The following is a 10137-nucleotide window of genomic DNA, read 5'->3' as shown; positions in this document are numbered from 1 at the left end:
AATATTTTTACATTGTAGTACTTGTTTTGCTTGTTGGTGGTGTTTGCTTATTTAATACATTCCGTCAAGGACAGAAATAACATGCTGTTTTTTTTTCCCCTAGGAAGTGTGTCTTGGGTTTTTCCCTTATTATTTTCGTTACTTTTTTTTTTCCTCTTCTTTTTTTGGTGGTGGGGGTGGTTATGTTTAAATGAAGTTGCTTTTACAGCACCAAAGACTTAATCATCCATTTTCTATATAAAAAGTAGCTACATTTTTGCCTGGACCTCATGTATATTGTAGTATAGAGGTGGAATTCAAGGAAAGGTATTAAGCAGACTGTGTTTTAGCTTATGGGCAAGTAATAAATTGTATCATGTATCTTGAATGTATCATAGATAAGCTGCTATATAACAATTGCCACTTCAGATAGCTGTGAAATTTGGTGATTAACTAGTTGTTACATAATCTTCTAATTTCTGTATAAGTCTAATTACATGAAATAGAAGTTGGGGTTTTGATTTTTTACTTTGCTTTTCTGTTTGGAGTGTCATTGTAACTACTGTATTGTAAATGATGGAAAATAATTGCATATATTAAAAAATAAATTGTATTATATTCAAAAAAAAGGAAAAAAATAAATTCCAAAAATAAATAAATAAACAAACAAAACCTATGCTGAGCTACTGATGGGACATGAGGTCATGCACTAGGGCTTTCTTTGGCATGAGATTCGTGGTATGGATCTCATGAGTTCTTTGCATATAAGGGAGTGTTGTTGATGCAGTAGAATAACTATAGAGTCATATACTTCAGCGGATAAGAGAGCAGGACAGTGCTGTTGAAGGGAAAGCAAGGCAAAAATAAAACAAAACAAAAGTAAAAAATGAAGAATGCTGAGACCTGGTTTTTGGAGAAGAAAATTCTTTATTCCTCCATGATGTCATTTATTCAAATCTATGGCAAGAAGTCATACCCCAAGAATGTTTCCTTTCATGTGTGAAAGGACAATGAATGGGGTAGGTGGCAGGTAGAGAGACCAATGGCAGCCTGCCTTAATTTACAGGTATTGGACCTGCCCAGTTCTATTTCACTTGGCTAGGACTAGATGATTGTTGGGTTAAGAAGAGTGAATGAGAAACACATGCCCTACAGTAGGAAACCCAAGGGCAGGAACTTTAAAGAGACTGAAGTGGAAATTTACAGCTGGAGTAAGACCTGGAATAGGAATTAAAAGAGTAAGTTCAAGGGCCCAGCAAGCTGTGCAACCTGGGTAATTGTCTGCCTCTCCTAGAGTCTTTGTTTCCTTAGCTATAAAAAGGGTAACCTGAGAGACTATTGAATACTGAAAACAAACCAAGGGTTGAAGGGCACAGGGGGAGAGGGAAGGGTGGTGGTGGTAATGGAGGAGGGCACTTGGGAAGAGCACTGGGTGTTATATGGAAACCAATTTGACAATAAACTATTAAAAAAAAAGGGTTCCACCCAATGTTTTAAACCATGTCTGCACACCAACATCCCTTGAGGAGCTTTCAGAAAGGAGTGATATCTAGGCACCACCTCAGACCAATTGATCCAGAATGTCTGGGGCTGGGGCATAGGCATCAGGCTCTTTTGAAAGCTCCCCAGCTAATTCTAATGTATGTCCAGGTGCACCAGTAGTATCAGTGTCACCTGGGAACTTTCCAGAAATGCAGAATTTCAGGCCCCAGCCCAGAAATCTACTGAATGAGAATCTGCATTTAATAAGATTCTCAGATGACTCACATGCACATCCAGGCTTGAAACTCCCTAAGACAGATGAAGTCCAAATAACATTTTATTTTTAATTGTGAAATATTTTTAACCTGTAGAAACACTTAGAGAAGAATTTAACTAACACCATGTACCCAAGCAGCTTTATCAAATCATTGTTACCATTTTTGCTTTAGATTTTGTTTAATGTAGTAACATGTATTTTATGTTTTAGTCCCTCTATGTATTTCTCCTAAATCCTATTTTTCCCCTCTCTTCATAGATGTAGTCACTATCCTGACCTCAGTGTTTTTCTATTTTATGAATCTCTTTATATTATTATTATTATAGGGATGAAGAATCAGATAGATAGGAAGATAGATAGGTAGATATGGCTTTGCCTACTTAATCAGTTTTCTGTTGTCAATCCACCTTTTTATTCCTGGGACAAAAGATAATGGGTCATGGCATATCTATATCTATTCCTATATACTTTTTAAATATACTGCTGGGTTTAGTTGCTTATACATTTTATTTAGGATTTATGGGATTAAGTGAGATTGGTTTACAGTGTTCCTTTATTGTCAGTTTTGTTATCAAGAGTATACTGGCCATATTAGATGAGAAATAGTAAGTGGTAGGATTATTTTTGGTTTTTGGAAGAAGATAAAAGCTTATCTAATAAAACCATCTGGATCTTGTGCAGAATGTTGAAGGGATTGATTATTGTTTTTTTCCCCATTAATACATATCAGTTTATTTAGAGTTTCTGTTTCTTCTTGAGTCAATATTGCTAGGTTAGCTGTTTCAAGACAATTATGCATTTCATCTAAGTTTTCAAATTTATTGAATTCATTCATTAAAAACTTTTTACTGCTTCTGTAGTTATTGCCTGATTTTCCTTTTTCTCTTTTGCCTTAAACATTTAAGTTCTTTATTTCCAAGAACCAGCTTTGTTAACTACTCTGTAACTTTTTTCTTATCTGTTCTTTGAGTTAGGTTTTATGTTTGTAGTTATAACGTTTCTTTTTTCAAAGTGTTCATAAGGTTATAAACTTGACCTCAAAGTTCAGTGTAGCTGCTTTCAAGCTCTGATTAGTACTTTTAATGTTTCTTGATTCTAAATATCTAGTAATTTCTGCTATGATTATCTCTTTAATCCATGAGTTATTTAGGAGGACATTTTTATGTTTCTAAATATATGTTAGTATTCCTTTAAACTATATTTTATTATCATTGCTGTTAATTTAATTACACTATGGTCAGAGAACATGATTTCTATGGCATCAGTCTTAATACATATTCCTCTGGATATAGGATGTGTTATATTTTTATAATTGGGTTCTTAATGAGATGTTGTGTGTTAATTCTGTTGTTCAAGTCTATATCCTTATTAATTATTTTTCTGTTTGATTTCCAAATTTCTGATAGAGGGACTTTCTCAGTTTTTCTTTATTTTTGGTCATATTTCTTTTACTTTATACCTAACAACGCCATATCATTAACTACATGAAAGCTTACTGCTGCTAGGTCTTTTTGCCAGAGTCTTTCTTTAATATTTTGTTGTGCTCCTTACCAATATTATGAACTTTTTGCTGTTAAGTTCTATTTTAACTGATATTAATTTCTTTTGGCAATATAGCAAATCTTTTTCCATCTCTAGACTTTCAACTTCTCTGTGTGGTTTTGTTTTAGGCATGCTTCTTGAAAAGAGTAGGTAGCTGATGCCTCTCTTTTTAATACGATATGAAAATCTGTCTTTCAAATTGGTGAATTTAGTCAATTTACCTTTTTTTGTGTGTTAATGATATATCTGTCATATTTCTACCAATGGCCATCATTACCTTATTGATCTTTTTATATGTTCTTTTTTTACTTTTCCCCCTTGACTGCCATTAGATCAATACTATACTATCTTATATTACTATATACTACATTAATAGTTTTAAAAGTTAATTTATTTTGAGGGGGGAGGAAACAACAAGAGAGAGCATGCACAATTGGGGGAGGGAGAGGGAGAAAGAAAGAGAGAGAGAGAGAAAGAGAGAGAGAGAGAGAGAGAGAGAATCCCAAGCAGGCTCCACATTCCACACTGAGCCCAATGTGAGACGTGAGACTGTGAGATCATGACCTGAGCCGAAACCAAGAGTCAGATGATTAACTGATTGAGCCTCCAGCTGCTCCTATACAGAGGTTATACTACATTAACCTTATATGTTACATACTATACTGACTAGATATACTATGTTAACTTTTCCTTGGCTGATTTATATCTGAAGCTGTAGATTATCTTTCCTTTGAAACAGTCTTAAACCTTAACCTGCACACTTAACTATAATTTGCTTTGAAGAAAAACTAAACAGAATTTTTTTTCAATGTTTCCAACCCTTTACTGAAACAACACAGAACTTAGCACGCCTTCTTAGTACCTGCTGAACACCATTTCCCATTTTGTTTTGCTTCCTTGAAAGTTTAAGTTTCACCTCTTAAAATATCCTGAATTATTTGCTTCCTTGAGAGTTTAAGTTTCACCTCTTAAAATATCCTGAATTATTTCCTGTCATTAATGATTAATTGTAACATTATGAAAATTTCCAACATGGTTTAATCATTTTTATGCTATCTATTGTTTCTTGTGTCCCATACATGCTCTCTAGATTTATTTTCCTTTTTGATGAAGTATAACCTTTAATGTTCTTTTCATGAGAGTCTATGGATTGTAAACCCTCTTAGTCCTTATAATTCTGAAAGTGTCTTCATCTTGACCTTATTTCTTAATGATACTTTAGATAGCTTTAAAATTCTGGGTTGACAACTCCTTGTCCTCAGCACTTCAAAGATACTGTGTCTACTGTTTCCTGGTATCTTTTGTTGCTAATGAGAAGTTTGATGTTGTGCTGATTATATGTAATCTATTTTAAAATATGCTACCAGCTTTTTAATTTTTCTTTTTATTGCCCTTGATCCCCTCTACTTTCTTCTGACATCCTGCTAGACTATGTAAGACCCTCTGTATTTTCCTGGTCTCTAAACTGCTTTTTCAAAATGTAGGAAATCTATTGTCTCACTCTGCTGTGTGCTGGGTGGATCCTGGTGTGGAACTACCTAATACTTTAATTCTCCATTTGAACAAAACTATACCAGGGTCCATCTCATCTATTGAGCTGTTAAATTTGATTTAAAAATTTATTTTTACTTTATTTTTAATGGCTATCTTTTTTGTTCCCAATATTTATAAATCACATCCTTTCTATATTCCTGTCTCATTCAATGTCAGCTAGCCTTTGTTTTATAACTTTTGTTTCCTGACTTTTTAAACAGAAGCTTTCCCTAAATGCACTGAATTTAAAGCCCACTCAGACTGGTACAAAAGCTTCTTTTTATTTGAGGAACATTCCTATCCTGATCATTGATTGTGGGCATTTTTCTTGGCACATTTTTACATTTTATGATTTTGTACTTGAAGGCTAGGCTCAGTCTGAGTGATCTGTGCTTGTTTACTCCCCCACCTCTCACCACTGACCAGGATCACCCCCCTCCCTTTTCTAGCATTTGTGTTCCCCCTGCTTGCTCTTCCCTCAAGGCCAGAATCAGATCCAGTCACGGGGCAGTTAGGCTCCTTTCTAGGTCACAAGACATTGTCCATAGGACAGCAGATATCTAAAAGCAATGGCCTCCTGGCCCTTTTCAGTCCCTTTCATGGTCAGGGGAGCTTATCCCATGTCAACCCTGGCTGCAAGCACTGAGCACTAGGTTCTCGTCTGGGATGGTTACCGTGAGAACCACTCACCTCTAAGGGGCCCAGCACCGAGCCGCGTGGACTGCTTCCCTCCCCAGAGCTCTTTGGGCCTGTGGTGTTATCTACTCATTTCCATTTCTGTTCTGAGTTTGAGAGATGGTGTCTGCATTTTTGAGCTCAGTTATATCACTGCATACCTATCACTGTGATATATTTAGAAGAAGCGTATGCACAATACACATTCTTTCTCTAAATCTAGATTTGCAGAGTGTGGCCCAGGCACTGTCAGCGGGTTAATGGGGAATCCTGTTTTCTCAGACAGTTGGAGTTAGTATATATCATGTTATCACCTACCCTTCAGAACACAAGTACCAGAAGGACAGGTCTGAGGTTCTCTATCATTCCATGCATTTCCAGGACCCAGGAGATTGTATGGCATGAAATGAGTGCTTCACAAATGTTATAGAAAAAACAAAATAAGCTTCTCCGGACATTTTTCTGAGCCTTTCTGATAATATTCTTAGACTTAAATTCAAACATCTACCCCCTGGCCCATAACTTCAGTGTTGCACATAAAGTCAGCACATTTTTAAGATCAATGACGTCTTGAAGTCAACCATTAACTGCAAAAGTCAGAGCTGCATTAGAGAGATATGGACATGCCCTGTTTTATCACAAAGGAGCAACATGGAAAATACTCCCTGATAAATATCCTACCAGTAAATTAAAAACAATAAGCAAATACTTTCAAATTGCTTTCACAATGTGTTTTGTATGTCTTTCTCTTTGAATATTATTTATGAAGGATAATTTACTGATATTGTTGTTACCCCAAATTGTATACCAAAGAAAATTAAAAGCACTACACAGGAGGAAATAATGAATAGTAGCATTTAATTAAAACCAAAGTGAGTACAATCAATGCCTGTCTAATACAATAATAAGCTTAATTTAATTTTCATTCAATGGAAAAAAATGAAGCCTAAATCAACTGTCTATGGAATTATATGACAGCAATTTTAAAAATGCAGGTTTTTCTAAAGGCAGAGTCCTAAGAGAGTAACAATGGCTAAAAAATGCCAACTAACAGGTCCATATCTGTTTTCCAGTAGAGTTAGAGGGGATAGTTATTAGCAGGACTATGTATTTTGAACTTCAGATGGTAGGATTAGTTAAAAAGCAATAGTCTAACTTTCTGAATTTTGGAGTCATCAAAAAAGTAGACAAAAATTGAATTTCTATGCATTTCCAGTTTGGGATCATTACCTGAAAGGGAATGAAATAAACAGATTGCCATGTGGGGGAGCAAGAACAGAGGCCTCCCACCAGATCTCTGTGGTATGTAGGGCAGCACGTGAGCCAGAGGTGGGAGAGCAGTATGGGAGGGAGCTGTCACAGCCCTAATAGCTAACTGTGGCTCTGAAAGAATCTGCAGCTGTGGGAACAGGACTCAGGTCAGATGATCAGGTGGGGCTGTTTTTCCAAGTACCAGCTTAGACTTTGAGGAAAGGGTGGTCACCCTCTATTAATACTGTGCTGTTTATGAACTCTAGCTTCAACTAAAGAAAGTACTATGCTTGAGATGGTTACTCCATAAAAATGTGAAATGGGAGGCAATGTGGCATAGTGTTCAGAGTCCCAGATTCAAGATCGACAGTCTCATCTCTGTGACTTAACATTCTGTGACCTTGGGCAACTCAATCTCTTTGAGGCCCAGTTCCCTAATCTGTAAAATGGGGTTAATGGTAAATGATTTGGGGGATGAAGAGACATTTATTCAATGCCTGCTATGTACCAGTCACTTTACTAAGGTATTTGATGTTATTTCCTGCCCACTTGCTGACCTAATTATCATTTTACTGAGATAGAACCAGGGCCATAGCATGTGTCTGCTCCCATCTCCACAGGCTGCATGCTATATTGTGCTTGTTTCTGGAGCTCAGCCCGTAGTCAAAGGCAAGAGGGGCCTATTGTAACTGCAGTTATTTTGGTCTTCTCTGCTCAGCTCATTTTCTTGCATTGTTGTTGTTGTGTTTTTTTCAGTTTAATGCTTCCACAACAGTTGCACACACTTACACACATATGCAGACACACACTAAAGCCCTCCATATTCTGTTTGTCCTACATAGAGTCATCTTTATAGCAGCAAGGACTCCCAGGACAGTTCTCTGAACAAAGCAGATGTTATTAATAAATGCCTGTGTAATGGTTCAACTACTTGCATTCTCTTAGTTTTGTAGGCTGCTTTTCAGGCACCTGACAACTTCCTGTTTTTTACTTCTTAATAATCTTTATAACCATACTTTACCAGGTGCCTGGTTCCTATTATGTAAATTGCGTTGCATCTTCTGTCATAATCAACAGAATGCTGAGGTCACTCCCTAACCCCCCAAACTGATACTCAAACACGGTGACTCACCAGCTCTCCTAAACATCTAATTAATCACAGCAGCACTGGAGCAGAGCAGCACTACTTCAGGCTTTGTGAAGCAGTTCCCCCAACATGACTGATCACATCAGAGCTATAGGTTGGTTTGGGCCAAATAATACTGGTGAGAATCCAAATAGCCTTCATGCTCAAATTTCACAAATTACACTGAGGTTGGATGAGAAAGCAAAGAATGGAAAAATTATATCTAACATTATTTTCTTTTCTTCATGATTTATACATTATCTGTACCTCCCATTTAGTAATGATGGTCTATGGGGAGAACTTCAAATTGTTCAGACTCATGGAGCCCTATAACCGTGGAGTGTGTTCAAAAAGAGATGAGGACAATGGAAGTGGGAGTACCAGCTTGGCTTAGTGGGAAAGTGAAGTGAGTTGGTTGCTTTTGATCACAACCTGGTCCTCTTCCAACTGGGAAGGCTCTTGTCTTTGTCCAGGCTCATCATTTTGGCTTTAAGGAGCAAAGGAGAGGGGCACCACGTTATTAGCCAGTTGAACCCAAATGATCACTGGGATCACTGGGGTAGGAAATGGAACCATAGTCTCTGAGAAGAAAGCCAAAGGACAGAAACTTGTCATCGCGGAACTCATAAGTGGTCATATTCAGGAAGGATTTAAGAAAATGTCCAATTAAAGAAGATTTAGAGATGAAGTATTAACTAGAGCAGACCTCTGCAAATGGCTATGCAAAGAAGGTAAAAAAAAAGAGCATATTTGTTTATTTATGTTCATATCTCATATTAGTCTGTGGATTTCTTAAAACAAGGTCTATATCTTACTTAGTTTTTTTCCTTTTCTATCCCTAAGGCTTGGCATGATGGCTAGCAGTTAATAGATACACAATAAATGGTTAATTGAGTGAAATATTCTACATGTATAACCACCTCCAAAGATGTTATATTAATACAATGCTTGATCCAGCATGGAATAACAAAACATGACAAATATGTTTTTTGGGGCAGGGTGGATTCACATGATGTGTATCACAGTGGACTTGAGAAGGATGGGTTAACTGAAGCAGGTGGAACCAGACCCCAGAAGCTTAGTCCAGGGGAGCTGTCTCAGGTGCTGAACCTGGGAAAGCCCCAGGGTCTGGTATCTGAAGGACATGCAGATAGCAAACTGGTTATGCAGGTATTCTGAAAAGAACATGGCCCCACAGGAGAGACAAAAATGTCAGAAAGAAGAGAATTCTACTGAAATACAGTTATCAAAATCAATTAAAAAGTTATGATATAGTAATATGTATGCTTCTATATTAATGCATTTAATAACGGTATCTCATGGCAGATCTAATAATATCTGTAAATTTGAAGTAGTGATGAGCTTAAACAGTATAGGGTGGTTGGGTGGCTCAGTCGGTTAAGGGTCCAACTTCAGTTCAGGTCATGATCTCACAGTTTACAAGTTCAAGCCCCATGTCAGGCTCTGTGTTGAAAGCTCTGAGCCTGGAGCCTGCTTCAGATTTTGTGTCTCCCCCTCTCTCTGCCACTCCCCCACTTGTACTCTGTCTCTTTCTCTCTTTTTCAAAAATAAATTTGTTAAAAAACAATATTTCATGATGTCTGCATCAACTGTAATGATATTTGTGTTTGTGACAAAATCATAATTACTATTATTACTGCTACAATAGATTTATTACCTACATTCACAATTGAGGAAATGCTAAATTTCCATTGCAAGTAGTAAGAATAAAGATGTGATTTTTTTCCCCATCTAAGTTCATAGACCTTTTGATTCTATCCACAATCCTCTAAGGATCCACAGACACAGGATAAAGACCTCTGGTATAAGTATTTGAGAAATACCAACTTATTTTATTCTTTTGACAATAATATTTTTAATATTCCCATTTTATGGGTGGGGAAATTAATGCTCAGAGAACTAAAGAAATATAACCAATACCTTACTCAGCTAGTCAGATATGTAGTACTGATTCAAAGCCCCACTGGCTTTCCTCAATAATGAGTTAGTTTTCCTCCAATGCCCAGAATAGAGCCAGGCACATAGCACGTGCTCATTAAGTATTTGTAAATGAATACTTCACTGGACTGAATGAAAGCCAAACCTACCTACCTCAACAGTCCATGCTCTTTCAATTCCCCATCCACTCTATGCTATTATAAAAATGAGACATTTCTTCTTATTTATCCTGGAGGCAGGAACAGATAAGATCAGCTCCCTCATCTGCTATACCTGACAGTTGAGCTTGGATTCTCACATTCATGTTGAATAC

The 10137-nt window shown here is 36.9% G+C and overlaps 1 protein-coding gene and 1 long non-coding RNA gene across 3 annotated transcripts in view; one reads left to right on the top strand and one right to left on the bottom strand.

The window, feature by feature from the left end:
* Positions 1 to 10137, bottom strand: part of ALK (ALK receptor tyrosine kinase) — a 662031-nt gene that overhangs the window by 264922 nt on the left and 386972 nt on the right. The gene's annotated exons all lie outside the window — the stretch shown is intronic.
* The window catches only part of LOC115290206, a 31945-nt gene continuing 30338 nt past the window's right edge, over positions 8531 to 10137 (top strand). For both annotated transcript variants that reach the window (XR_003908019.1, XR_003908018.1), the window contains exon 1: positions 8531 to 8596. This is a non-coding gene — a long non-coding RNA (uncharacterized LOC115290206). The remainder of the gene's footprint in view (positions 8597 to 10137) is intronic.

This window comes from Suricata suricatta, chromosome 4 (assembly GCF_006229205.1).
Source record: "Suricata suricatta isolate VVHF042 chromosome 4, meerkat_22Aug2017_6uvM2_HiC, whole genome shotgun sequence".
Taxonomy (NCBI): domain Eukaryota; kingdom Metazoa; phylum Chordata; class Mammalia; order Carnivora; family Herpestidae; genus Suricata; species Suricata suricatta.
The sequence above is the reverse complement of the archived record's forward strand: the minus strand, read 5'-3'. Positions and strand labels throughout refer to the sequence as shown.